This window comes from Struthio camelus, chromosome 10 (assembly GCF_040807025.1).
Source record: "Struthio camelus isolate bStrCam1 chromosome 10, bStrCam1.hap1, whole genome shotgun sequence".
NCBI classification, from domain to species: Eukaryota; Metazoa; Chordata; class Aves; order Struthioniformes; family Struthionidae; genus Struthio; species Struthio camelus.
The window spans coordinates 111080-131143 of record NC_090951.1 but is presented as its reverse complement, the minus strand read 5'-3'; positions in this window follow the sequence as shown (position 1 = coordinate 131143).

Genomic DNA, 20064 nt, shown 5'->3' with positions numbered 1-20064 from the left:
CCTCAGAGCCCCTGGGGAGACCTTTGGGGTGCCCCAGAGCTGTGTTGGGGCCCCCCATAGCTCTTAGCACTGCTCTATCCACCTCAGAGCCCCTGCGGAGACCTTTGGCGTGCCCCAGAGCTGTCTTTTGGCTCTCCGGACCCCTTAGGCACTGTCTAGGTGGCCCAGAGCCCCTCCTCAGCTCCTCCTCCTTCCCCAGAGTGGTCTTTTGGCTAGGCACACGCCTTGAGGGCCCCCTCTGGTGCCCTCGGGACTACTCTGGCAGGTTTCCCTCTGCCCCAGAGCTGGATCTTGGCTCCCTAGGCCCCTTCGCACTGCTCTAGAGCACCCCGCAACACTCTTTGGCTCCTCCTTGCTAGCCAGAGCTGTCTCTTGCTCGTGCTGAGCCCTCAGGAACGGTCTAGGTGGCCCAGACCCCCTCCTGAGCTCCTCCTCCTTCCCCAGAGTCTCTTTGTGGCCATGCAGAGCCCTTAGAAGCCCTCTCGTGACTTCTGAACTACAATTGCAGTACTCGTTGTGCCCCAGAGCTGTTTTTTGGCCCCCCAGATCCTTTAGGCACTGTCTAGGTGGCCCGGATCCCCTCCTAAGCTCCTCTTCCTTCCCCAGAGTTGTCTTTTGGCTAGGCACACGCCTGGAGGGCCCCCTCTGGTGCCCTCGGGACTACTCTGGCAGGTTTCCCTCTGCCCCAGAGCTGGATCTTGGCTCCCTAGGCCCCTTCGCACCGCTCTAGAGCGCTCCGCACCACTCTCTGGCTCCTCCTTGCTAGCCAGAGCTGTCCCTTGCTCGTGCTGAGCCCTCAGGAAAGGTCTAGGTGGCCCAGACCCCCTCCAGAGGTCTTCCTTCTCCCCCAGAGTTGCCTTTTGGCTAGGCACACGCCTTGAGGGCCCCCTCTGGTGCCCTCGGGACTACTCTGGCAGGTTTCCCTGTGCCCCAGAGCTGTCTTCGGCCCCCCCACAGCTCTTAGCACTGCTGTCTCCACCTCAGAGCCCCTGGGGAGACCTTTGGGGTGCCCCAGAGCTGTCTTTTGGCCCCCCAGACCCCTTAGGCACTGTCTAGGTGGCCCAGATCCCCTCCTGAGCTCCTCCTCCTTCCCCAGAGTGGTCTTTTGGCTAGGCACACGCCTTGAGGGCCCCCTCTGGGGCCCTCGGGACTACTCTGGCAGGTTTCCCTGTGCCCCAGAGCTGTCTTCGGGCCCCCCAGAACTCTTAGCACTGCTGTCTCCACCTCAGAGCCCCTGGGCAGACTTTTGGGGTGCCCCACAGCACTCTTTTGGCCCTCCGGACCCCTTAGGCACTGTCTAGGTGGCCCAGACCCCCTCCTCAGCTCCTCCTCCTTCCCTAGAGTGGGGTTTTGGGTCATGTAAACCCTTGAGGGCCCCCTCTGGTGCCCTCGGGACTACTCTGGCAGGTTTCCCTCTGCCCCAGAGCTGTCTTCGGGGCCCACAGAGCTCTTAGCACTGCTGTCTCCACCTCAGAGCCCCTGGGGAGACCTTTGGGGTGCCCCAGAGCTGTCTTTTGGCTCTCCGGACCCCTTAGGCACTGTCTAGGTGGCCCAGAGCCCCTCCTCAGCTCCTCCTCCTTCCCCAGAGTGGTCTTTTGGCTAGGCACATGCCTTGAGGGCCCCCTCTGGTGCCCTCGGGACTACTCTGGCAGGTTTCCCTCTGCCCCAGAGCTGGATCTTGGCTCCCTAGGCCCCTTCGCAACTCTCTAGAGCACCCCGCAACACTCTTTGGCTCCTCCTTGCTAGCCAGAGCTGTCTCTTGCTCGTGCTGAGCCCTCAGGAACGGTCTAGGTGGCCCAGACCCCCTCCTCAGCTCCTCCTCCTTCCCCAGAGTTGCCTTTTGACTAGGCACACGCCTTGAGGGCCCCCTCTGGTGCCCTCGGGACTACTCTGGCAGGTTTCCCTGTGCCCCAGAACTGTCTTCGGCCCCCCCACAGCTCTTAGCAGTGTTCTATCCATCTCAGAGCCCCTGCGGAGACCTTTGGGGTGCCCCAGAGCTGTCTTTTGGCTCTCCAGACCCCTTAGGCACTGTCTAGGTGGCCCAGATCCCCTCCTGAGCTCCTCCTCCTTCCCCAGAGTGGTCTTTTAGCTAGGCACACGCCTGGAGGGCCCCCTCTGCTGCCCTCGGGACTACTCTGGCAGGTTTCCCTGTGCCCCAGAGCTGTCTTCGGGCCCCCCAGAACTCTTAGCACTGCTGTCTCCACCTCAGAGCCCCTGGGGAGACCTTTGGGGTGCCCCAGAGCTGTCTTTTGGCTCTCCAGACCCCTTAGGCACTGTCTAGGTGGCCCAGACCCCTTCCTCAGCTCCTCCTCCTTCCCTAGAGTGGGGTTTTGGGTCATGTAAACCCTTGAGGGCCCCCTCTGGTGCCCTCGGGACTACTCTGGCAGGTTTCCCTCTGCCCCAGAGCTGGATCTTGGCTCCCTAGGCCCCTTCGCACCGCTCTAGAGCGCTCCGCACCACTCTCTGGCTCCTCCTTGCTAGCCAGAGCTGTCCCTTGCTCGTGCTGAGCCCTCAGGAAAGGTCTAGGTGGCCCAGACCCCCTCCAGAGGTCTTCCTTCTCCCCCAGAGTCTCCTTTTGGCTAGGCACACGCCTTGAGGGCCCCCTCTGGTGCCCTCGGGACTACTCTGGCAGGTTTCCCTGTGCCCCAGAGCTGTCTTCGGCCCCCCCACTGCTCTTAGCACTGCTGTCTCCACCTCAGAGCCCCTGGGGAGACCTTTGGGGTGCCCCAGAGCTGTCTTTTGGCCCCCCAGACCCCTTAGGCACTGTCTAGGTGGCCCAGATCCCCTCCTGAGCTCCTCCTCCTTCCCCAGAGTGGTCTTTTAGCTAGGCACACGCCTTGAGGGCCCCCTCTGCTGCCCTCGGGACTACTCTGGCAGGTTTCCCTGTGCCCCAGAGCTGTCTTCGGCCCCCCCAGAACTCTTAGCACTGCTGTCTCCACCTCAGAGCCCCTGGGCAGACTTTTGGGGTGCCCCACAGCACTCTTTTGGCCCTCCGGACCCCTTAGGCACTGTCTAGGTGGCCCAGATCCCCTCCTGAGCTCCTCCTCCTTCCCCAGAGTGGTCTTTTAGCTAGGCACACGCCTTGAGGGCCCCCTCTGGTGCCCTCGGGACTACTCTGGCAGGTTTCCCTCTGCCCCAGAGCTGTCTTCGGGCCCCCCCACAGCTCTTAGCACTGCTGTCTCCACCTCAGAGCCCCTGGGCAGACTTTTGGGGTGCCCCACAGCACTCTTTTGGCCCTCCGGACCCCTTAGGCACTGTCTAGGTGGCCCAGACCCCCTCCTCAGCTCCTCCTCCTTCCCTAGAGTGGGGTTTTGGGTCATGTAAACCCTTGAGGGCCCCCTCTGGTGCCCTCGGGACTACTCTGGCAGGTTTCCCTGTGCCCCAGAGCTGTGTAGGTGCCCCCCACAGCTCTTAGCACTGCTCTATCCAGCTCAGAGCCCCTGGGGAGACCACAGCACTGTTTTGGCCCTCCGGACCCTGTAGGCACTGTCTAGGTGGCCCAGACGCCGTCCTCAGCTCCTCCTCCTTCCCCAGAATTGTTTTTTGGCTAGGCACACACCTTGAGGGCCCCCTCTGGGGCCCTCGGGACTACTGTGGCAGGTGTCCCTGTGCCCCAGAGCTGGATCTTGGCTCCCTAGGCCCCTTCGCACTGCTCTAGAGGGCTCCGCACCACTCTTTGGCTCTTCCTTGCTGCCCAGAGCTGTCCCTTGCTCGTGCCGAGCCCTCAGGAAAGGTCTAGGTGGCCCAGACCCCCTCCAGAGGTCTTCCTTTTCCCCCAGAGTCTCCTTTTGTCCTGGCACACGCCTTGAGGGTCCCCTCTGGTGCCCTCGGGACTACTCTGGCAGGTTTCCCTGTGCCCCAGAGCTGTCTTCGGCCCCCCCACAGCTCTTAGCACTGCTCTCTTCACCTCAGAGCCCCTGGGGAGACCTTTGGGGTGCCCCAGAGCTGTCTTTTGGCTCTCCAGACCCCTTAGACACTGTCTAGGTGGCCCAGACCCCTTCCTCAGCTCCTCCTCCTTCCCTAGAGTGGGGTTTTGGGTCATGTAAACCCTTGAGGGCCCCCTCTGGTGCCCTCGGGACTACTCTGGCAGGTTTCCCTGTGCCCCAGAGCTGTGTAGGTGCCCCCCACAGCTCTTAGCACTGCTGTCTCCACCTCAGAGCCCCTGGGGAGACCTTTGGGGTGCCCCAGAGCTGTCTTTTGGCCCCCCAGACCCCTTAGGCACTGTCTAGGTGGCCCAGACCCCTTCCTCAGCTCCTCCTCCTTCCCTAGAGTGGGGTTTTGGGCCATGTAAACCCTTAAGGGCCCCCTCTGGGGCCCTCGGCACTACTCTGGCAGGTTTCCCTGTGCCCAGAGCTGGATCTTGGCTCCCTAGGCCCCTTCGCACTGCTCTAGAGTACTCCACACCACTCTCTGGCTCTTCCTTGCTAGCCAGAGCTGGCTCTTGCTCGTGCTGAGCCCTCAGGAACGGTCTAGGTGGCCCAGACCCCCTCCTGAGCTCCTCCTCCTTCCCCAGAGTCTCTTTGTGGCCATGCAGAGCCCTTAGAAGCCCTCTCGTGACTTCTGAACTACAATTGCAGTACTCGTTGTGCCCCAGAGCTGTTTTTTGGCCCCCCAGATCCCTTAGGCACTGTCTAGGTGGCCCAGATCCCCTCCTGAGCTCCTCCTCCTTCCCCAGAGTGGTCTTTTAGCTAGGCACACGCCTGGAGGGCCCCCTCTGGTGCCCTCGGGACTACTCTGGCAGGTTTCCCTGTGCCCCAGAGCTGTCTTCGGCCCCCCCACAGCTCTTAGCACTGCTGTCTCCACCTCAGAGCCCCTGGGGAGACCTTTGGCGTGCCCCAGAGCTGTCTTCGGGGCCCACAGAGCTCTTAGCACTGCTGTCTCCACCTCAGAGCCCCTGGGCAGACTTTTGGGGTGCCCCACAGCACTCTTTTGGCCCTCCGGACCCCTTAGGCACTGTCTAGGTGGCCCAGACCCCCTCCTCAGCTCCTCCTCCTTCCCTAGAGTGGGGTTTTGGGTCATGTAAACCCTTGAGGGCCCCCTCTGGTGCCCTCGGGACTACTCTGGCAGGTTTCCCTCTGCCCCAGAGCTGTCTTCGGGGCCCACAGAGCTCTTAGCACTGCTGTCTCCACCTCAGAGCCCCTGGGGAGACCTTTGGGGTGCCCCAGAGCTGTCTTTTGGCCCCCCAGACCCCTTAGGCACTGTCTAGGTGGCCCAGAGCCCCTCCTCAGCTCCTCCTCCTTCCCCAGAGTGGTCTTTTGGCTAGGCACATGCCTTGAGGGCCCCCTCTGGTGCCCTCAGGACTACTCTGGCAGGTTTCCCTCTGCCCCAGAGCTGGATCTTGGCTCCCTAGGCCCCTTCGCAACTCTCTAGAGCACCCCGCAACACTCTTTGGCTCCTCCTTGCTAGCCAGAGCTGTCTCTTGCTCGTGCTGAGCCCTCAGGAACGGTCTAGGTGGCCCAGACCCCCTCCTCAGCTCCTCCTCCTTCCCCAGAGTTGCCTTTTGACTAGGCACACGCCTTGAGGGCCCCCTCTGGGGCCCTCGGGACTACTCTGGCAGGTTTCCCTGTGCCCCAGAACTGTCTTCGGCCCCCCACAGCTCTTAGCAGTGTTCTATCCATCTCAGAGCCCCTGCGGAGACCTTTGGCGTGCCCCAGAGCTGTCTTTTGGCTCTCCAGACCCCTTAGGCACTGTCTAGGTGGCCCAGACGCCGTCCTCAGCTCCTCCTCCTTCCCCAGAGTTGTCTTTTGGCTAGGCACACGCCTTGAGGGTCCCCTCTGGTGCCCTCGGCACTACTGTGGCAGGTGTCCCTGTGCCCCAGAGCTGGATCTTGGCTCCCTAGGCCCCTTCGCATTGCTCTAGAGCACTCCGCAGCACTCTTTGGCTCTTTCTTGCTAGCCAGAGATGTCTCTTGCTCGTGCTGAGCCCTTAGGAACGGTCTAGGTGGCCCAGACCCCCTCCTGTGCTCCTCCTCCTTCCCCAGAGTCTCTTTGTGGCCATGCAGAGCCCTTAGAAGCCCTCTCGTGACTTCTGAACTACAATTGCAGTACTCGTTGTGCCCCAGAGCTGTTTTCTGGCCCCCCAGATCCCTTAGGCACTGTCTAGGTGGCCCGGATCCCCTCCTAAGCTCCTCTTCCTTCCCCAGAGTTGTCTTTTGGCTAGGCACACGCCTGGAGGGCCCCCTCTGGTGCCCTCGGGACTACTCTGGCAGGTTTCCCTCTGCCCCAGAGCTGGATCTTGGCTCCCTAGGCCCCTTCGCACCGCTCTAGAGCGCTCCGCACCACTCTCTGGCTCCTCCTTGCTAGCCAGAGCTGTCCCTTGCTCGTGCTGAGCCCTCAGGAAAGGTCTAGGTGGCCCAGACCCCCTCCAGAGGTCTTCCTTCTCCCCCAGAGTTGCCTTTTGGCTAGGCACACGCCTTGAGGGCCCCCTCTGGTGCCCTCGGGACTACTCTGGCAGGTTTCCCTGTGCCCCAGAGCTGTCTTCGGCCCCCCCACAGCTCTTAGCACTGCTGTCTCCACCTCAGAGCCCCTGGGGAGACCTTTGGGGTGCCCCAGAGCTGTCTTTTGGCCCCCCAGACCCCTTAGGCACTGTCTAGGTGGCCCAGATCCCCTCCTGAGCTCCTCCTCCTTCCCCAGAGTGGTCTTTTAGCTAGGCACACGCCTTGAGGGCCCCCTCTGCTGCCCTCGGGACTACTCTGGCAGGTTTCCCTGTGCCCCAGAGCTGTCTTCGGCCCCCCCAGAACTCTTAGCACTGCTGTCTCCACCTCAGAGCCCCTGGGCAGACTTTTGGGGTGCCCCACAGCACTCTTTTGGCCCTCCGGACCCCTTAGGCACTGTCTAGGTGGCCCAGACCCCCTCCTCAGCTCCTCCTCCTTCCCTAGAGTGGGGTTTTGGGTCATGTAAACCCTTGAGGGCCCCCTCTGGTGCCCTCGGGACTACTCTGGCAGGTTTCCCTGTGCCCCAGAGCTGTGTAGGTGCCCCCCACAGCTCTTAGCACTGCTCTATCCAGCTCAGAGCCCCTGGGGAGACCACAGCACTGTTTTGGCCCTCCGGACCCCTTAGGCACTGTCTAGGTGGCCCAGACGCCGTCCTCAGCTCCTCCTCCTTCCCCAGAGTTGTCTTTTGGCTAGGCACATGCCTTGAGGGCCCCCTCTGGGGCCCTCGGGACTACTCTGGCAGGTTTCCCTCTGCCCCAGAGCTGGATCTTGGCTCCCTAGGCCCCTTCGCACCGCTCTAGAGCGCTCCGCACCACTCTCTGGCTCCTCCTTGCTAGCCAGAGCTGTCCCTTGCTCGTGCTGAGCCCTCAGGAAAGGTCTAGGTGGCCCAGACCCCCTCCAGAGGTCTTCCTTCTCCCCCAGAGTTGCCTTTTGGCTAGGCACACGCCTTGAGGGCCCCCTCTGGTGCCCTCGGGACTACTCTGGCAGGTTTCCCTGTGCCCCAGAGCTGTCTTCGGCCCCCCCACAGCTCTTAGCACTGCTCTCTCCACCTCAGAGCCCCTGGGGAGACCTTTGGGGTGCCCCAGAGCTGTCTTTTGGCCCCCCAGACCCCTTAGGCACTGTCTAGGTGGCCCAGATCCCCTCCTGAGCTCCTCCTCCTTCCCCAGAGTGGTCTTTTAGCTAGGCACACGCCTTGAGGGCCCCCTCTGGGGCCCTCGGGACTACTCTGGCAGGTTTCCCTGTGCCCCAGAGCTGTCTTCGGCCCCCCCACAGCTCTTAGCACTGCTCTCTTCACCTCGGAGCCCCTGGGGAGACCTTTGGGGTGCCCCAGAGCTGTCTTTTGGCTCTCCAGACCCCTTAGACACTGTCTAGGTGGCCCAGACCCCTTCCTCAGCTCCTCCTCCTTCCCTAGAGTGGGGTTTTGGGTCATGTAAACCCTTGAGGGCCCCCTCTGGTGCCCTCGGGACTACTCTGGCAGGTTTCCCTCTGCCCCAGAGCTGTCTTCGGGGCCCACAGAGCTCTTAGCACTGCTGTCTCCACCTCAGAGCCCCTGGGGAGACCTTTGGGGTGCCCCAGAGCTGTCTTTTGGCCCCCCAGACCCCTTAGGCACTGTCTAGGTGGCCCAGACCCCTCCTCAGCTCCTCCTCCTTCCCCAGAATGGGGTTTTGGGTCATGTAAACCCTTGAGGGCCCCCTCTGGTGCCCTCAGGACTACTCTGGCAGGTTTCCCTCTGTCCCAGAGCTCTGTAGGTGCCCCCCACAGCTCTTAGCACCGCTCTCTCCACCTCAGAGCCCCTGGGGAGACCTTTGGGGTGCCCCAGAGCTGTGTTGGGGCCCCCCATAGCTCTTAGCACTGCTCTATCCACCTCAGAGCCCCTGCGGAGACCTTTGGCGTGCCCCAGAGCTGTCTTTTGGCTCTCCGGACCCCTTAGGCACTGTCTAGGTGGCCCAGAGCCCCTCCTCAGCTCCTCCTCCTTCCCCAGAGTGGTCTTTTGGCTAGGCACATGCCTTGAGGGCCCCCTCTGGTGCCCTCGGGACTACTCTGGCAGGTTTCCCTCTGCCCCAGAGCTGGATCTTGGCTCCCTAGGCCCCTTCGCAACTCTCTAGAGCACCCCACAACACTCTTTGGCTCCTCCTTGCTAGCCAGAGCTGTCTCTTGCTCGTGCTGAGCCCTCAGGAACGGTCTAGGTGGCCCAGACCCCCTCCTCAGCTCCTCCTCCTTCCCCAGAGTGGTCTTTTGGCTAGGCACACACCTTGAGGGCCCCCTCTGGTGCCCTCGGGACTACTCTGGCAGGTTTCCCTGTGCCCCAGACCTGTCTTCGGCCCCCCCACAGCTCTTAGCAGTGTTCTATCCATCTCAGAGCCCCTGCGGAGACCTTTGGCGTGCCCCAGAGCTGTCTTTTGGCTCTCCGGACCCCTTAGGCACTGTCTAGGTGGCCCAGACGCCGTCCTCAGCTCCTCCTCCTTCCCCAGAGTTGTCTTTTGGCTAGGCACACGCCTTGAGGGCCCCCTCTGGGGCCCTTGGGTCTACTCTGGCAGGTGTCCCTGTGCCCCAGAGCTGGATCTTGGCTCCCTAGGCCCCTTCGCACTGCTCTAGAGCACTCCGCAGCACTCTCTGGCTCTTCCTTGCTAGCCAGAGATGTCTCTTGCTCGTGCTGAGCCCTTAGGAACGGTCTAGGTGGCCCAGACCCCCTCCTGAGCTCCTCCTCCTTCCCCAGAGTCTCTTTGTGGCCATGCAGAGCCCTTAAAAGCCCTCTCGTGACTTCTGAACTACAATTGCAGTACTCGTTGTGCCCCAGAGCTGTTTTTTGGCCCCCCAGATCCTTTAGGCACTGTCTAGGTGGCCCGGATCCCCTCCTAAGCTCCTCTTCCTTCCCCAGAGTTGTCTTTTGGCTAGGCACACGCCTGGAGGGCCCCCTCTGGTGCCCTCGGGACTACTCTGGCAGGTTTCCCTCTGCCCCAGAGCTGGATCTTGGCTCCCTAGGCCCCTTCGCACCGCTCTAGAGCGCTCCGCACCACTCTCTGGCTCCTCCTTGCTAGCCAGAGCTGTCCCTTGCTCGTGCTGAGCCCTCAGGAAAGGTCTAGGTGGCCCAGACCCCCTCCAGAGGTCTTCCTTCTCCCCCAGAGTCTCCTTTTGGCTAGGCACACGCCTTGAGGGCCCCCTCTGGTGCCCTCGGGACTACTCTGGCAGGTTTCCCTGTGCCCCAGAGCTGTCTTCGGCCCCCCCACAGCTCTTAGCACTGCTCTCTCCACCTCAGAGCCCCTGGGGAGACCTTTGGGGTGCCCCAGAGCTGTCTTTTGGCCCCCCAGACCCCTTAGGCACTGTCTAGGTGGCCCAGATCCCCTCCTGAGCTCCTCCTCCTTCCCCAGAGTGGTCTTTTAGCTAGGCACACGCCTTGAGGGCCCCCTCTGCTGCCCTCGGGACTACTCTGGCAGGTTTCCCTGTGCCCCAGAGCTGTCTTCGGGCCCCCCAGAACTCTTAGCACTGCTGTCTCCACCTCAGAGCCCCTGGGCAGACTTTTGGGGTGCCCCACAGCACTCTTTTGGCCCTCCGGACCCCTTAGGCACTGTCTAGGTGGCCCAGATCCCCTCCTGAGCTCCTCCTCCTTCCCCAGAGTGGTCTTTTAGCTAGGCACACGCCTTGAGGGCCCCCTCTGGTGCCCTCGGCACTACTGTGGCAGGTGTCCCTGTGCCCCAGAGCTGGATCTTGGCTCCCTAGGCCCCTTCGCATTGCTCTAGAGCACTCCGCAGCACTCTTTGGCTCTTTCTTGCTAGCCAGAGATGTCTCTTGCTCGTGCTGAGCCCTTAGGAACGGTCTAGGTGGCCCAGACCCCCTCCTGTGCTCCTCCTCCTTCCCCAGAGTCTCTTTGTGGCCATGCAGAGCCCTTAGAAGCCCTCTCGTGACTTCTGAACTACAATTGCAGTACTCGTTGTGCCCCAGAGCTGTTTTCTGGCCCCCCAGATCCCTTAGGCACTGTCTAGGTGGCCCGGATCCCCTCCTAAGCTCCTCTTCCTTCCCCAGAGTTGTCTTTTGGCTAGGCACACGCCTGGAGGGCCCCCTCTGGTGCCCTCGGGACTACTCTGGCAGGTTTCCCTCTGCCCCAGAGCTGGATCTTGGCTCCCTAGGCCCCTTCGCACCGCTCTAGAGCGCTCCGCACCACTCTCTGGCTCCTCCTTGCTAGCCAGAGCTGTCCCTTGCTCGTGCTGAGCCCTCAGGAAAGGTCTAGGTGGCCCAGACCCCCTCCAGAGGTCTTCCTTCTCCCCCAGAGTTGCCTTTTGGCTAGGCACACGCCTTGAGGGCCCCCTCTGCTGCCCTCGGGACTACTCTGGCAGGTTTCCCTGTGCCCCAGAGCTGTCTTCGGCCCCCCCACAGCTCTTAGCACTGCTCTCTCCACCTCAGAGCCCCTGGGGAGACCTTTGGGGTGCCCCAGAGCTGTCTTTTGGCCCCCCAGACCCCTTAGGCACTGTCTAGGTGGCCCAGATCCCCTCCTGAGCTCCTCCTCCTTCCCCAGAGTGGTCTTTTAGCTAGGCACACGCCTTGAGGGCCCCCTCTGCTGCCCTCGGGACTACTCTGGCAGGTTTCCCTGTGCCCCAGAGCTGTCTTCGGCCCCCCCAGAACTCTTAGCACTGCTGTCTCCACCTCAGAGCCCCTGGGCAGACTTTTGGGGTGCCCCACAGCACTCTTTTGGCCCTCCGGACCCCTTAGGCACTGTCTAGGTGGCCCAGACCCCCTCCTCAGCTCCTCCTCCTTCCCTAGAGTGGGGTTTTGGGTCATGTAAACCCTTGAGGGCCCCCTCTGGTGCCCTCGGGACTACTCTGGCAGGTTTCCCTGTGCCCCAGAGCTGTGTAGGTGCCCCCCACAGCTCTTAGCACTGCTCTATCCAGCTCAGAGCCCCTGGGGAGACCACAGCACTGTTTTGGCCCTCCGGACCCCTTAGGCACTGTCTAGGTGGCCCAGACGCCGTCCTCAGCTCCTCCTCCTTCCCCAGAGTTGTCTTTTGGCTAGGCACATGCCTTGAGGGCCCCCTCTGGGGCCCTCGGGACTACTCTGGCAGGTTTCCCTCTGCCCCAGAGCTGGATCTTGGCTCCCTAGGCCCCTTCGCACCGCTCTAGAGCGCTCCGCACCACTCTCTGGCTCCTCCTTGCTAGCCAGAGCTGTCCCTTGCTCGTGCTGAGCCCTCAGGAAAGGTCTAGGTGGCCCAGACCCCCTCCAGAGGTCTTCCTTCTCCCCCAGAGTTGCCTTTTGGCTAGGCACACGCCTTGAGGGCCCCCTCTGGTGCCCTCGGGACTACTCTGGCAGGTTTCCCTGTGCCCCAGAGCTGTCTTCGGCCCCCCCACAGCTCTTAGCACTGCTCTCTCCACCTCAGAGCCCCTGGGGAGACCTTTGGGGTGCCCCAGAGCTGTCTTTTGGCCCCCCAGACCCCTTAGGCACTGTCTAGGTGGCCCAGATCCCCTCCTGAGCTCCTCCTCCTTCCCCAGAGTGGTCTTTTAGCTAGGCACACGCCTTGAGGGCCCCCTCTGGGGCCCTCGGGACTACTCTGGCAGGTTTCCCTGTGCCCCAGAGCTGTCTTCGGCCCCCCCACAGCTCTTAGCACTGCTCTCTTCACCTCGGAGCCCCTGGGGAGACCTTTGGGGTGCCCCAGAGCTGTCTTTTGGCTCTCCAGACCCCTTAGACACTGTCTAGGTGGCCCAGACCCCTTCCTCAGCTCCTCCTCCTTCCCTAGAGTGGGGTTTTGGGTCATGTAAACCCTTGAGGGCCCCCTCTGGTGCCCTCGGGACTACTCTGGCAGGTTTCCCTCTGCCCCAGAGCTGTCTTCGGGGCCCACAGAGCTCTTAGCACTGCTGTCTCCACCTCAGAGCCCCTGGGGAGACCTTTGGGGTGCCCCAGAGCTGTCTTTTGGCCCCCCAGACCCCTTAGGCACTGTCTAGGTGGCCCAGACCCCTCCTCAGCTCCTCCTCCTTCCCCAGAATGGGGTTTTGGGTCATGTAAACCCTTGAGGGCCCCCTCTGGTGCCCTCAGGACTACTCTGGCAGGTTTCCCTCTGTCCCAGAGCTCTGTAGGTGCCCCCCACAGCTCTTAGCACCGCTCTCTCCACCTCAGAGCCCCTGGGGAGACCTTTGGGGTGCCCCAGAGCTGTGTTGGGGCCCCCCATAGCTCTTAGCACTGCTCTATCCACCTCAGAGCCCCTGCGGAGACCTTTGGCGTGCCCCAGAGCTGTCTTTTGGCTCTCCGGACCCCTTAGGCACTGTCTAGGTGGCCCAGAGCCCCTCCTCAGCTCCTCCTCCTTCCCCAGAGTGGTCTTTTGGCTAGGCACATGCCTTGAGGGCCCCCTCTGGTGCCCTCGGGACTACTCTGGCAGGTTTCCCTCTGCCCCAGAGCTGGATCTTGGCTCCCTAGGCCCCTTCGCAACTCTCTAGAGCACCCCACAACACTCTTTGGCTCCTCCTTGCTAGCCAGAGCTGTCTCTTGCTCGTGCTGAGCCCTCAGGAACGGTCTAGGTGGCCCAGACCCCCTCCTCAGCTCCTCCTCCTTCCCCAGAGTGGTCTTTTGGCTAGGCACACACCTTGAGGGCCCCCTCTGGTGCCCTCGGGACTACTCTGGCAGGTTTCCCTGTGCCCCAGACCTGTCTTCGGCCCCCCCACAGCTCTTAGCAGTGTTCTATCCATCTCAGAGCCCCTGCGGAGACCTTTGGCGTGCCCCAGAGCTGTCTTTTGGCTCTCCGGACCCCTTAGGCACTGTCTAGGTGGCCCAGACGCCGTCCTCAGCTCCTCCTCCTTCCCCAGAGTTGTCTTTTGGCTAGGCACACGCCTTGAGGGCCCCCTCTGGGGCCCTTGGGTCTACTCTGGCAGGTGTCCCTGTGCCCCAGAGCTGGATCTTGGCTCCCTAGGCCCCTTCGCACTGCTCTAGAGCACTCCGCAGCACTCTCTGGCTCTTCCTTGCTAGCCAGAGATGTCTCTTGCTCGTGCTGAGCCCTTAGGAACGGTCTAGGTGGCCCAGACCCCCTCCTGAGCTCCTCCTCCTTCCCCAGAGTCTCTTTGTGGCCATGCAGAGCCCTTAAAAGCCCTCTCGTGACTTCTGAACTACAATTGCAGTACTCGTTGTGCCCCAGAGCTGTTTTTTGGCCCCCCAGATCCTTTAGGCACTGTCTAGGTGGCCCGGATCCCCTCCTAAGCTCCTCTTCCTTCCCCAGAGTTGTCTTTTGGCTAGGCACACGCCTGGAGGGCCCCCTCTGGTGCCCTCGGGACTACTCTGGCAGGTTTCCCTCTGCCCCAGAGCTGGATCTTGGCTCCCTAGGCCCCTTCGCACCGCTCTAGAGCGCTCCGCACCACTCTCTGGCTCCTCCTTGCTAGCCAGAGCTGTCCCTTGCTCGTGCTGAGCCCTCAGGAAAGGTCTAGGTGGCCCAGACCCCCTCCAGAGGTCTTCCTTCTCCCCCAGAGTCTCCTTTTGGCTAGGCACACGCCTTGAGGGCCCCCTCTGGTGCCCTCGGGACTACTCTGGCAGGTTTCCCTGTGCCCCAGAGCTGTCTTCGGCCCCCCCACAGCTCTTAGCACTGCTGTCTCCACCTCAGAGCCCCTGGGGAGACCTTTGGGGTGCCCCAGAGCTGTCTTTTGGCCCCCCAGACCCCTTAGGCACTGTCTAGGTGGCCCAGATCCCCTCCTGAGCTCCTCCTCCTTCCCCAGAGTGGTCTTTTAGCTAGGCACACGCCTTGAGGGCCCCCTCTGCTGCCCTCGGGACTACTCTGGCAGGTTTCCCTGTGCCCCAGAGCTGTCTTCGGCCCCCCCAGAACTCTTAGCACTGCTGTCTCCACCTCAGAGCCCCTGGGCAGACTTTTGGGGTGCCCCACAGCACTCTTTTGGCCCTCCGGACCCCTTAGGCACTGTCTAGGTGGCCCAGATCCCCTCCTGAGCTCCTCCTCCTTCCCCAGAGTGGTCTTTTAGCTAGGCACACGCCTTGAGGGCCCCCTCTGGTGCCCTCGGGACTACTCTGGCAGGTTTCCCTCTGCCCCAGAGCTGTCTTCGGGCCCCCCAGAACTCTTAGCACTGCTGTCTCCACCTCAGAGCCCCTGGGGAGACCTTTGGCGTGCCCCACAGCACTCTTTTGGCCCCCCAGACCCCTTAGGCACTGTCTAGGTGGCCCAGACCCCTCCTCAGCTCCTCCTCCTTCCCCAGAATGGGGTTTTGGGTCATGTAAACCCTTGAGGGCCCCCTCTGGTGCCCTCGGGACTACTCTGGCAGGTTTCCCTGTGCCCCAGAGCTGTGTAGGTGCCCCCCACAGCTCTTAGCACTGCTCTATCCAGCTCAGAGCACCTGGGGAGACCACAGCACTGTTTTGGCCCTCCGGACCCTGTAGGCACTGTCTAGGTGGCCCAGACGCCGTCCTCAGCTCCTCCTCCTTCCCCAGAATTGTTTTTTGGCTAGGCACACGCCTTGAGGGCCCCCTCTGGTGCCCTCGGGACTACTGTGGCAGGTGTCCCTGTGCCCCAGAGCTGGATCTTGGCTCCCTAGGCCCCTTCGCACTGCTCTAGAGGGCTCCGCACCACTCTTTGGCTCTTCCTTGCTGCCCAGAGCTGTCCCTTGCTCGTGCCGAGCCCTCAGGAAAGGTCTAGGTGGCCCAGACCCCCTCCAGAGGTCTTCCTTTTCCCCCAGAGTCTCCTTTTGTCCTGGCACACGCCTTGAGGGTCCCCTCTGGTGCCCTCGGGACTACTCTGGCAGGTTTCCCTGTGCCCCAGAGCTGTCTTCGGCCCCCCCACAGCTCTTAGCACTGCTCTCTTCACCTCAGAGCCCCTGGGGAGACCTTTGGGGTGCCCCAGAGCTGTCTTTTGGCTCTCCAGACCCCTTAGACACTGTCTAGGTGGCCCAGACCCCTTCCTCAGCTCCTCCTCCTTCCCTAGAGTGGGGTTTTGGGTCATGTAAACCCTTGAGGGCCCCCTCTGGTGCCCTCGGGACTACTCTGGCAGGTTTCCCTGTGCCCCAGAGCTGTGTAGGTGCCCCCCACAGCTCTTAGCACTGCTGTCTCCACCTCAGAGCCCCTGGGGAGACCTTTGGGGTGCCCCAGAGCTGTCTTTTGGCCCCCCAGACCCCTTAGGCACTGTCTAGGTGGCCCAGACCCCTTCCTCAGCTCCTCCTCCTTCCCTAGAGTGGGGTTTTGGGCCATGTAAACCCTTAAGGGCCCCCTCTGGGGCCCTCGGCACTACTCTGGCAGGTTTCCCTGTGCCCAGAGCTGGATCTTGGCTCCCTAGGCCCCTTCGCACTGCTCTAGAGTAGTCCACACCACTCTCTGGCTCTTCCTTGCTAGCCAGAGCTGGCTCTTGCTCGTGCTGAGCCCTCAGGAACGGTCTAGGTGGCCCAGACCCCCTCCTGAGCTCCTCCTCCTTCCCCAGAGTCTCTTTGTGGCCATGCAGAGCCCTTAGAAGCCCTCTCGTGACTTCTGAACTACAATTGCAGTACTCGTTGTGCCCCAGAGCTGTTTTTTGGCCCCCCAGATCCCTTAGGCACTGTCTAGGTGGCCCAGATCCCCTCCTGAGCTCCTCCTCCTTCCCCAGAGTGGTCTTTTAGCTAGGCACACGCCTGGAGGGTCCCCTCTGGTGCCCTCGGGACTACTCTGGCAGGTTTCCCTGTGCCCCAGAGCTGTCTTCGGCCCCCCCACAGCTCTTAGCACTGCTGTCTCCACCTCAGAGCCCCTGGGGAGACCTTTGGCGTGCCCCAGAGCTGTCTTCGGGGCCCACAGAGCTCTTAGCACTGCTGTCTCCACCTCAGAGCCCCTGGGGAGACCTTTGGGGTGCCCCAGAGCTGTCTTTTGGCTCTCCGGACCCCTTAGGCACTGTCTAGGTGGCCCAGACCCCTTCCTCAGCTCCTCCTCCTTCCCTAGAGTGGGGTTTTGGGCCATGTAAACCCTTAAGGGCCCCCTCTGGGGCCCTCGGGACTACTCTGGCAGGTTTCCCTGTGCCCAGAGCTGGATCTTGGCTCCCTAGGCCCCTTCGCACTGCTCTAGAGTACTCCACACCACTCTCTGGCTCTTCCTTGCTAGCCAGAGCTGTCTCTTGCTCGTGCTGAGCCCTCAGGAACGGTCTAGGTGGCCCAGACCCCCTCCTGAGCTCCTCCTCCTTCCCCAGAGTCTCTTTGTGGCCATGCAGAGCCCTTAGAAGCCCTCTCGTGACTTCTGAACTACAATTGCAGTACTCGTTGTGCCCCAGAGCTGTTTTTTGGCCCCCCAGATCCCTTAGGCACTGTCTAGGTGGCCCAGATCCCCTCCTGAGCTCCTCCTCCTTCCCCAGAGTGGTCTTTTAGCTAGGCACACGCCTGGAGGGCCCCCTCTGGGGCCCTCGGGACTACTCTGGCAGGTTTCCCTGTGCCCCAGAGATGTCTTCGGGCCCCCCAGAACTCTTAGCACTGCTGTCTCCACCTCAGAGCCCCTGGGGAGACCTTTGGCGTGCCCCACAGCACTCTTTTGGCCCCCCAGACCCCTTAGGCACTGTCTAGGTGGCCCAGACCCCTCCTCAGCTCCTCCTCCTTCCCCAGAATGGGGTTTTGGGTCATGTAAACCCTTGAGGGCCCCCTCTGGTGCCCTCGGGACTACTCTGGCAGGTTTCCCTCTGTCCCAGAGCTGTGTAGGTGCCCCCCACAGCTCTTAGCACTGCTGTCTCCACCTCAGAGCCCCTGGGGAGACCTTTGGGGTGCCCCAGAGCTGTGTTGGGGCCCCCCATAGCTCTTAGCACTGCTCTATCCACCTCAGAGCCCCTGCGGAGACCTTTGGCGTGCCCCAGAGCTGTCTTTTGGCTCTCCGGACCCCTTAGGCACTGTCTAGGTGGCCCAGAGCCCCTCCTCAGCTCCTCCTCCTTCCCCAGAGTGGTCTTTTGGCTAGGCACACGCCTTGAGGGCCCCCTCTGCTGCCCTCGGGACTACTCTGGCAGGTTTCCCTCTGCCCCAGAGCTGGATCTTGGCTCCCTAGGCCCCTTCGCACTGCTCTAGAGCACCCCGCAACACTCTTTGGCTCCTCCTTGCTAGCCAGAGCTGTCTCTTGCTCGTGCTGAGCCCTCAGGAACGGTCTAGGTGGCCCAGACCCCCTCCTGAGCTCCTCCTCCTTCCCCAGAGTCTCTTTGTGGCCATGCAGAGCCCTTAGAAGCCCTCTCGTGACTTCTGAACTACAATTGCAGTACTCGTTGTGCCCCAGAGCTGTTTTTTGGCCCCCCAGATCCTTTAGGCACTGTCTAGGTGGCCCGGATCCCCTCCTAAGCTCCTCTTCCTTCCCCAGAGTTGTCTTTTGGCTAGGCACACGCCTGGAGGGCCCCCTCTGTTGCCCTCGGGACTACTCTGGCAGGTTTCCCTCTGCCCCAGAGCTGGATCTTGGCTCCCTAGGCCCCTTCGCACCGCTCTAGAGCGCTCCGCACCACTCTCTGGCTCCTCCTTGCTAGCCAGAGCTGTCCCTTGCTCGTGCTGAGCCCTCAGGAAAGGTCTAGGTGGCCCAGACCCCCTCCAGAGGTCTTCCTTCTCCCCCAGAGTTGCCTTTTGGCTAGGCACACGCCTTGAGGGCCCCCTCTGGTGCCCTCGGGACTACTCTGGCAGGTTTCCCTGTGCCCCAGAGCTGTCTTCGGCCCCCCCACAGCTCTTAGCACTGCTGTCTCCACCTCAGAGCCCCTGGGGAGACCTTTGGGGTGCCCCAGAGCTGTCTTTTGGCCCCCCAGACCCCTTAGGCACTGTCTAGGTGGCCCAGATCCCCTCCTGAGCTCCTCCTCCTTCCCCAGAGTTGCCTTTTGACTAGGCACACGCCTTGAGGGCCCCCTCTGGGGCCCTCGGGACTACTCTGGCAGGTTTCCCTGTGCCCCAGAACTGTCTTCGGCCCCCCCACAGCTCTTAGCAGTGTTCTATCCATCTCAGAGCCCCTGCGGAGACCTTTGGGGTGCCCCAGAGCTGTCTTTTGGCTCTCCAGACCCCTTAGGCACTGTCTAGGTGGCCCAGATCCCCTCCTGAGCTCCTCCTCCTTCCCCAGAGTGGTCTTTTAGCTAGGCACACGCCTTGAGGGCCCCCTCTGCTGCCCTCGGGACTACTCTGGCAGGTTTCCCTGTGCCCCAGAGCTGTCTTCGGGCCCCCCAGAACTCTTAGCACTGCTGTCTCCACCTCAGAGCCCCTGGGGAGACCTTTGGGGTGCCCCAGAGCTGTCTTTTGGCTCTCCGGACCCCTTAGGCACTGTCTAGGTGGCCCAGACCCCTTCCTCAGCTCCTCCTCCTTCCCTAGAGTGGGGTTTTGGGTCATGTAAACCCTTGAGGGCCCCCTCTGGTGCCCTCGGGACTACTCTGGCAGGTTTCCCTCTGCCCCAGAGCTGGATCTTGGCTCCCTAGGCCCCTTCGCACCGCTCTAGAGCGCTCCGCACCACTCTCTGGCTCCTCCTTGCTAGCCAGAGCTGTCCCTTGCTCGTGCTGAGCCCTCAGGAAAGGTCTAGGTGGCCCAGACCCCTTCCAGAGGTCTTCCTTCTCCCCCAGAGTCTCCTTTTGGCTAGGCACACGCCTTGAGGGCCCCCTCTGCTGCCCTCGGGACTACTCTGGCAGGTTTCCCTGTGCCCCAGAGCTGTCTTCGGCCCCCCCACAGCTCTTAGCACTGCTGTCTCCACCTCAGAGCCCCTGGGGAGACCTTTGGGGTGCCCCAGAGCTGTCTTTTGGCCCCCCAGACCCCTTAGGCACTGTCTAGGTGGCCCAGATCCCCTCCTGAGCTCCTCCTCCTTCCCCAGAGTGGTCTTTTAGCTAGGCACACGCCTTGAGGGCCCCCTCTGCTGCCCTCGGGACTACTCTGGCAGGTTTCCCTGTGCCCCAGAGCTGTCTTCAGCCCCCCCACAACTCTTAGCACTGCTGTCTCCACCTCAGAGCCCCTGGGCAGACTTTTGGGGTGCCCCACAGCACTCTTTTGGCCCTCCGGACCCCTTAGGCACTGTCTAGGTGGCCCAGATCCCCTCCTGAGCTCCTCCTCCTTCCCCAGAGTGGTCTTTTAGCTAGGCACACGCCTTGAGGGCCCCCTCTGGGGCCCTCGGGACTACTCTGGCAGGTTTCCCTCTGCCCCAGAGCTGTCTTCGGGCCCCCCCACAGCTCTTAGCACTGCTGTCTCCACCTCAGAGCCCCTGGGCAGACTTTTGGGGTGCCCCACAGCACTCTTTTGGCCCTCCGGACCCCTTAGGCACTGTCTAGGTGGCCCAGACCCCCTCCTCAGCTCCTCCTCCTTCCCTAGAGTGGGGTTTTGGGTCATGTAAACCCTTGAGGGCCCCCTCTGGTGCCCTCGGGACTACTCTGGCAGGTTTCCCTGTGCCCCAGAGCTGTGTAGGTGCCCCCCACAGCTCTTAGCACTGCTCTATCCAGCTCAGAGCCCCTGGGGAGACCACAGCACTCTTTTGGCCCTCCGGACCCTGTAGGCACTGTCTAGGTGGCCCAGACGCCGTCCTCAGCTCCTCCTCCTTCCCCAGAATTGTTTTTTGGCTAGGCACACGCCTTGAGGGCCCCCTCTGGGGCCCTCGGGACTACTGTGGCAGGTGTCCCTGTGCCCCAGAGCTGGATCTTGGCTCCCTAGGCCCCTTCGCACTGCTCTAGAGGGCTCCGCACCACTCTTTGGCTCTTCCTTGCTGCCCAGAGCTGTCCCTTGCTCGTGCCGAGC